Genomic DNA, 9719 nt, shown 5'->3' on the forward strand with positions numbered 1-9719 from the left:
CCAGGCCAATGTGATGAAAAATGGAGCAGACCCAAAATGCCGATTCTGCAACGACATGATTGAAACAGTGGACCACCTAATCTCTGGATGTAAAGTCTTAGCACCAGTGGAGTATAAATTAAGACATGACAGAGTTGGCCAATATCTACACTGGCTAATAAGTTGGCATTACAATATCAAAACTGCCGACAAGTGGTATAATCACCACCCTGAAGCTGTAACTGAAGGAGAAAATGTAACGATTCTGTGGGACTTTCCAGTACATACAGACCGAACCATCAAAGCCAATAAACCAGATATTGTTGTGAAAGACCAAAACAATAAAGTTTGCTTATTGATCGACATGAGCATCCCCTGTGATCATAATATCTCGGCGAAAGAGTTTGACAAGCTCAGAAAATATAAAGACCTACTCATTGAAATTGAGAAAATGTGGCATCTCAAGGCGGTTACAATACCAGTTATCGTAGGAGCACTAGGAATGATCAAGAAGGGAACCGAAAATTATATGAGAATGATCCCTGGCTTACCATCCCTGCAAGAAGTGCAAAAGATTGTCTTAACTGGTACATCACACGTATTGAGAAGAGCATTGTCGATGTGAGAACTATTACTACCCATGTATTTTAATTTAACTTAAAAAAAATTTTTTTAATGAACGAACCATTGAGTTTAGTTTAATGGCCTACCAATGTATACTATGAGTTTCTTTGCTAGGAGTCGGGAAGTTACTCGGCAAGAAATGGAAGCAAATTTGAAAGAGGAAAAAAAAAATAATAATAATAATAATTAATAATTAATAATAACAATAATAATAATAATTATTATTATTATTTAAAAAGAATTAATTATTATTATTATTATTATTATTATTATAAAAGATCAGACAAAAAAGGTGTGTTTATTAATTGACATGAGTATTCCTTGCGATCACAATATAGCGGTGAAAGAATTTGACAAGATCAATAAATATGAAGACTTGCTAATAGAAACTGACAAAAATGTGGCATCTCAAAGCGACTACAGTACCAGTGATTGTAGGATCTCTAGGAATGATAAAAAAAAGGTACTGAAACCTATTTGAAAATAATACCAGGCTTACCATCCCTACAGGAAGTGCAAAAAATCATGTTAACTGGAATGACTCATGTACTGAGACGAGCAGTATTGCTGTGAAAACAACATCCATTCATGAATTTATTTATTTATTAATTTTTTAAATACATATTTTACCTGTGAATTTGTGTGTGTAATCTAGGAATGCATACAATGAGATTCTCTGCCCTAGGTGTACGGAAAACACTTGGCAAGAAACAGAAGAAATTTGAAGAAAGAAGAAAAAAATATATATAATAATAATAGTAATAGTAATAATAATAATAATAATAATAATAATAATAATAATAATAATGCTCTGATGCAATACCAGACAGTGGCTCTCATGGCTTCTGATCTTAACTGATTGTACATTGTTTCATCTTGGTATAAAAGATGGGCTACAGCAAATATTCTGCTCAATACCACAAATTTGCTTGTCAGTTGTTAGACCTTAATCAGTTGAGCATGTCCCTTAGTGGCTGACGATATGTGCATCTCTGTTCACAAGCAGAAGTAGTAGGGGAGCATCATAGCCATGTGTTGAGAGGGATTCTTTGGGGTTTGAATAATTCACTTCTGGAAACATGGGTGTTTCATTCAACATCCTTAAACAACCCTTATTCAGACCTTTTGAGGAGGATGGGTTACTCGATCAGAAGAAAATTCTAACTAGGCCCCGCCTGCAAGGTCATGTGCTGTTTATCTTGATATGAGATCAAAATGCCGTGCACATATGGTTGTGATGCATGTGCCTGGTGTACCCTTATCAGACGGGTAGTCATGATGGGTATAATGGGCTTCGTATATTTTACCCCAGTGTCACTTTGATGACATGCACTGCTCTCTCACTCAATAATAATAATAATATAATAATAATAATAATAATAATAATAATAATAATAATAATAATAATAATAATAATAATAATGGTTTCAAATTTTGCCACAAGGGCAGCACTTTTGGGGGAGGGGATGAGTCAATTACATCGATCCCAGTCTTCAACTGGTACTTATTCTATCGATCCTGAAAAGATGAAAGTTGAAGTCAATCTCAGCGGAATTTGAACTCAGAACATAGTGGCAGGCAAAATAGTGCAAAGCATTTCCTCCAGCACGCTAACAATTCCGCCAGCTTGCCACCTTAATAAGAAAAATGATGATGATTTCAAATCTTTGCCACAAGTGCAGCTTGGGGGGGGGGGGGTTAAGTCAATTACATCGACCCCAGTGTGTGCCTGGTACTTATTTAATTGACCCTGAAATGCTGACAGGCAAAATCGACCTCAGCAGAATTTGAACTCAGAACATAGTGACAGGCAAAGTACTGCTAAGCATTTTGCCTTACATGCTAATGGTTCTGCCAGCTCACCGCCTTGATGATAATAATAATAATAATAATAATAATAATAATAATAATAATAATAATTGTTTCAAATTTTTGGCACAAAGCCAGTAATTTCATATGGAGGAGATTAGTTGATTACATTGAGCTCAATATTTTATTTTACTGAGTCCCCAAAAGTTTGAAAGTTGATTTCAAAAGGATTTGAACTTAGAGCAAGAAGAAATACCACAAGGCATTTTTGAGATCGCCATCACCATTATCATTTAACACATATCTAACATGTGGTACAATTATAAACAGGACAAATATTAGCTATTTCTCCACAGACTGAAAAAATGACAAATAACCTTAATAAATTGTCGAACCTCATTGAATTCTCATCAGAGGAATCCACGTCATTTTGACAATCTCCAGAGAAACAAACAGCCAAACTCTGTTTATATACTCAACAGATGCGGCAGTGACTCTATGAAGGAGTCCCTAATTTGCATACCGAAAGTATTTAACACTCTATAAATATCAGCGGCCTGTCAACAGGGATCAAGGTATGATATAATATATACATAACATATGGTATAATTATATATAGGGAAAATTTTAGCTATTTCTCCACAGGCTGAAAAAATGATGAACAACCTTAATTGATGTTCAAACCTCAGTGGGTTCTCATCAGCATGACTTGGACAATTCAATAGGCTCTGAAAAGCCAGTTAGGGCTGTGTTGAGCTGCAATGTCCCCTTTGGCATGGTTCTCTGGATGTTCTAGATGCCCTTCCTAATACCAACCACTTTACAGGGTGTACTGGATGCCTTTTTTATGTGGCACCAGCACTAGAGACATCACCAAGTAACTTGCAAGACAAAACCCCTTGACAGAGTGCAGGATGTAATATTGAGGAATGTGGTTTTCTGTCAGTTATTGAAAAGCTGGATATAGAAGGACTGGAATAGGTGTTTTGCTGTAGAGGAGATACATAACTAACCCAGCAGAAAAGGGAGAGAGGATAATAGAGATAAGGTGCCAGTGCATACATTCAAGGTGTAAGAAAGTGGATAAAGGTAGAATATGGACAGAGAAGTAAGGATAGCTGAGAGAATAGGCTCATGAGAGTGCTAAAAGAGAGTGATGGAGTTAGGAGAAAATGTAGCGAATGGCAGGAATGGATGGTGTGGATAATGGTAAATCTCAGTCTGGGGAAAGTAGGTGTGTGTCAAATATATTTATAGATCATATTATTATTGGTCTGGTGCATATTATTGTGGCTTTTTCAACAAAAACAATAACAATATTTAACAAAAACATCTTTAAATGACAGTCGGCTTTTTTTCATAAAACTGCATATCGAAAATCAGATCCACATTCATCATATTATGCTCTACCACTTCAAGAAAGGCTGGAATGCAACACAGTCATTTTGCGATCTCAATGAACTTTTTGGTGAAGGAATAATCAGGAAAAGCCAAGTTGAAAGATGGTTCAGGAAGTTTAAAGCGGGTGATACAAACCTCACTGATGAAAAAAGAAAGAGGTCAACCGTCAAATTTCAACAGCCAGGCACTTTTGGCAGCCGTGGAAGAGGACGAAAGCTTGGCTACGGAAATGTTGGCCGAAGACTTCAATGTGGACCATTTGACCATTGTTCGTTGTCTCAAAAAGCTTGGAAAAGTATGGAAATTGGCTGGGTGGGTCCCCCCACGAACACTCTAATAACAACAAAGCCGAATGTGTCCCAATTTTTACTGATTTGCTGCAGTGAAATGAGATAACTCCATTCCTGAAGAATCTCGTCACTGGGGCTGAATTGTGGCTTCTCTTCAAAAATAATAAAATAAAGAAAGACAATAACAATATTAGTGATAAAAATGTAGTTCTAGATAATATTAATGGTAAGCAATATGTTAGAGTATTATATAATTTCCTGTTGTTATAAGAATAACCATTCTCATGATGAAATAAGGACATTAGATTTGCATAATCAAAAAAATCTGTGTGGGGAGATATTCCAAAGTCTATATATAGAGAAAAGGTGATGACGACGACGATGGTGGTGGTGAGGAGGAGGAGGTGGAGTCTACATAGTGAGAATTCTTGAACCTGTATCACCTTTAGAAGCAAAGAGTTAGAGGGGAAAATTATGATAGATCACGCCAGTGTTAAAGTGTTTAAAGAAGGTTATACAGTTCTAAGTATTATGTTGTTTGCTAATGAGAGGTGGAAACAATCGCTAGCAAATGTGGGAGGTTATCAGTAGGAGATCAAATGAATAACCTTAGTGAGAATTTGTGTGTGTGTGTGTGTGTGTGTGTGTGTGTGCGCGTGCATGTGTGTGTATGGGAGAAGGAGAAGGAGGGAGAGAGAGAGATCATGTGTAAGCAAATATTTTTGTTAAAATATTTTTAGATATTATCTCATTTTGATAAAGCCTCTTACTAACAATTCGTTTAATCAGTTCCTATTGCACACTCTGACTACTTGGTCATGACACAAGCCTATTAATAAAGCCAAACGTATCATATCAGATCATATAGTCTGTATCAACCCATTTTAAATAGCTTTAGTGCGATCCTTTACTATTACAGAATGCTTATTCTGCCTAATTCCGATGAATGATACTCAGGAACACAATTAGCGAAAGAAAAAAATGTTTCGTTTTTGGATTTGGTTTGCAAGATTCCTTATATGAGTTCATGTGTTGAAGCATATTCTGTTGTGTCTGGGGGGAGTCGTTTTCTTTTTGTGCCTTATAATGTAACACACTCACTCACTGGTAAAATTTCCACTTATTTCTTATTTTTATTTTCCTGGTGAGTGTTACATTGTAAGGCACAAAAAGAAAATGACTCTCCCCAGACACCAACAAAAAAATGTTTATCTCCCTTGCAATATTACAGGGGAGGCAACTCTGTCTTTATTAACTGCTGAGTGAAACTACAACTTTCCTATGACATATTTGCCAATGAATTGGGAGAATCGTACGAGTATCAGACAAAATGCTTTGCTGAATTTGTTCTAGTCCTATATATTTTGAGTTCAAATCCCGCCAAAGACAACTTTACTTTTTCTTCCCCCTGGATCAATTAAAACAACTGTTACCTACTGGAATCAATTTAATCGACCAACTCATCCAAAGCCCAGCGGGCTTGTGTCTATGTAGGAAAACAATATTATCTGTATATGACATTTGTTTATCAGAATCAGTAGAGTATTGAGCAAAGTGCCTTGCGGTATTTAGTTACGGCTCCTTACGGTTCTGAGTTCAAATCCCACCGAGGTCAACTTTGCTTTAAAAAATAAATACAGTACTGATATAAATACCAAATTTCTAGTATTGCGTCAATAAGATCACTATTACCTAGAAAGCCGTGTGTGATTACTTTCCCAAGAAAAACAAGGGGAACTCAAGAAATCTAGCTGTGGCAGTTTCCAAGTGTAAGTGTGTAATGCACATCAGTACTAGGTGTTGATACTTGTTAACTAGTATAGTACGTTTGTGATGTAGTTCAGTAAGTAAAGTGTGTAACAGGAACTAGTAGAACTACTCATACTAGCGGTTTCTGTGGAAATTTCACGGGCCATTTTGTGGTACATTGTCTGCCATAAGCATCTCTCCATTCGGTAATAATATTCTTTTCTACTCTAGGCACAAGGCCCGAGATTTTTAGGGAGGAGGCCAGTCGATTAGATCGACCCCAGTATGCAACTTAATTTACCGACACCGAAAGACAGACGAAATACCTATTTCTTTACTACCCACAAGCGGCTAAACACAGAAAGGACAAACAAGGACAGACAGACGTATTAAGTCGATCACATCGACCTCAGTGCGTAACTGGTACTTATTTAATCGACCCCCGAAAGGATGAAAGGCAAAATTGACCTCGGCGGAATTTGAACTTAGAATGTAGCGGCAGACGAAATACCTATTTCATTACTACCCACAAGGGGTTAAACACAGAGAGGACAGACAAACGGATTAAGTCGATTATATCGACCCCAGTGCGTAACTGGTACTTATTTAATCGACCCCGAAAGGATGAAAAGCAAAGTCAACCTCAACAGAATCTTAACTCAGAACGTAATGGCAGACGAAGTACAGCTACGCATTTCGCCCGGCGCGCTACCGTTTCTGCCTGATCGCTGCCTTAATAATATACTATCATTTCCTTTATACATATGTATGAATAATTTGAAAGATGTTAGCTGTAGAAGGTCTATGCGCCTGTGTTTGTGACTAGGTACCTGTTCAACAATATAGGCGAAGGAATAACAATTTAAAACAATTGATTAAACCTGAAAGTATAGATCGAAAACCCACTCGTGAAGTTGTTTGTAGAAAATGAAATTATTGGTAACTAAATGACATTTTCCCTTGGCAACAGTAATTACTCTGTATTTAAACACTAAGAATATTCTCTGTCGATTCCTAAACTGCGAATTTCACCAAAACCAAAGCAAAAAAGAAAAAGAAAAGCATATTCCATGAATTAACGTTTAATGAAATGTCACACTTCGTAAAATTATGATTAATTGATAAACCATAGGTTTGTGTCATGCTGATGATTTCTGAAAAGAATGAAATAATACATTACATGATCACCACCAACTAAAAATGAAAGGTGTAAAAACTTCGTAATAAATAAATAAAACTAAACTAATAAATTCACATGGATTCTATGCAGTTGTTTCTTCGTGATTCTTTAATTTCAAATTCAAATATCTAATCATGCCTCATATTATGAAAAAAAAACATCTTCCTTCTAAAAACTGTCATTATTAAGTAAACCATACGAATGTATGCTTGTACACATCTATCTGTCTATCTATCTATCTATCTATCTATCTATCTATCTATATATATATATATATATATATTATATATATATATATATAAATACCAATCTATCTATCTATCTACCAATCTATCTATCTATCTATCTATCTATCTATCTATCTATCTATCTATCTATCTATCTATCTATTTATCTATCTATCTACTAATCTATCTATCACCCTGTCTATCTATTTATCTATCTATCTATCTATCTATCTGTCTGTCTGTTTATCTGTCTATCTGTCTGTTTGTCTGTCATCCTCCTCCTCATCATCACCATCATAATCATCGTCATCATTTAACACCCATGTTCTATGCTGCTATGAGCTGGATGGTTTCACAGGATCCAGTGGATTCAAGTATTGCCTCGTGCTCCAGTGTCTGCTTTTGTAAAGTTTCTTCGGCTGGATGCTCTTCCTGATGCCAACCACTTTGCACCACACACACACATTAAGCGACATTATTCTTCTCAGAAACATAAAGTGGAAATATTTTAAACAAAAATTCTTCAGTTTTTGCACGATATTCTTATTGGCAAATTTGCCTTTTTTTATATTTCTTTTTTATCAATTGTTGGAATAAATTATTTTTAAATATAAATTTTGTATACCATATGAAACAAAGTTAATAACAAAAGATTTTGAGTTATTGATTAGATTTTCAGTCAATATCTAAAAGAAGAAAAAAAAGGTCCCTGGCTTGTGTTTTATTCTGTTTGCATTTTTCAGTCATTGGACAGAAGTTAGGCTGGGGAACTGTCTTCAAATTGATAACCATTCTTATCGACGTCAATTAAATGGAGCCAAAGATTGTCTTTTAAAAATAGAATTACAAGATATTTCATTCGACTTTACAATTTGCTATCTATCGCCCTCACTAAGAAACAAAATTAAATCCTGCTACAGTACCGGATCTCTTGTCCAGCTTCTGGAAATCCGTGAGTGCTGGCGTAATACTGTGCGATATGTTGTATCCTGTATGGAATAAGTTGGTTAATTTGCATACGTTTTGCTCTTTAACGTTTTTTTCCTTTTTTATATGGATTAATAAAGATTAAACAGACTCTGCTACAGAATTGTATTAATTCGTATCTGTATGTGTTAAATAAAATTGTTCTTTACTTTTCTCCATTCAGTTTCCATTCTATAAACTGTATACACGGTACAGTATGATATCAAGATATCAATTCAAAGTAGATTAATAAATATCAAACAGACCCTGCTTTAGAAGTGTATTTATTTGAACTTGTTAAATACAGTTTAGCTCGTTACTTTTCATAGTTTATTTTACATTTCAAGTATATATTTAGGCTGTTACCAGAAAACTGGAAAAAAATCTTGGGATCTTTTCAATTCTGAAGCCAGTTTTTTCAAATTTTTCCTACTGAACCAAACAATTTGAAACTTCGTATACTGGTAGAATGTGTCAAAAGTAAACTTAATTGTAAACCAGAATGAAAACGGAATTGTAACTTCTAAGTTTAACGTTGTTTAATAATTAGAATTTTAACCAATGATATTCCGTCATTCGGCTTTATTTTATTTACTCCGTCTCGACCACCAATTTAGTGACGTATTAAACATCTTAAATGTAAACAAACCGCATGTATCCGTGAAATCTCCTTCTAATTATTTAACGTACTCATGTTTCCAGGATCCTATAGTCAGCCACCTTCTAATAACAATATTTAAAACTAGTTAATAAGCCACATGTATTAAATTGAAAATGTTTCCATTCTGTTAGTACTTGCTTTCGTTTGCTATTAAGAAGTGGCATCTCAGTGACGAGGCTTCTAACAAGATTTCGTTTCTAAGCTAATGCGTTTCATTTCACTTATTGTATTTATTTGTGCAAAAGGCAAGAAATTTAATATTAAAAAGCAAAGAGCTGGCAGAAACGTTAGCACGCCGGGCGAAATGCGTAGCTGTATTTCGTCTGCCGTTACGCTCTGTGTTTGTTTACAGTTTTCAAACGAACGTTAGTACGTCACAAAAGCGCTTTCTACGTCACACTAATAGAATGCAGTCAAGTTTTACACATGAAAACAAACAATCTGATTGGTTAAAATTCGCAGTTTTAATCTACGATTAAAGTCATAAAATAGATTTTTCTCAAATAAACTAGTTCCAACCTGTGTCTTGTTTTGCTAGACTCTATCAGCATACGAAGTTTCAGATTATTTAGTTAAGTAGAAAGATCTGTGGTCCTGGCTTCAGAATTGAAAAGATCCAAATCTTGAAATCCAGGCTGCTTCCAATCCCAAGCTCGCCAGATAATTGGTCTAGTGCTGTATTTTTTGTTTACCCATCCCAAACAAACCATACTTAGGTGATCTTAGTTTTTAACATGACATTTTTACTGTGTGAAACTTTAACTACCATCAGTTTGATATCAAGCAAACTGAAGAGTTAAAAACTTTTATTTCCATATATAACATAAACGTGT

Source organism: Octopus sinensis, linkage group LG5 (assembly GCF_006345805.1).
Source record: "Octopus sinensis linkage group LG5, ASM634580v1, whole genome shotgun sequence".
NCBI lineage: Eukaryota > Metazoa > Mollusca > Cephalopoda > Octopoda > Octopodidae > Octopus > Octopus sinensis.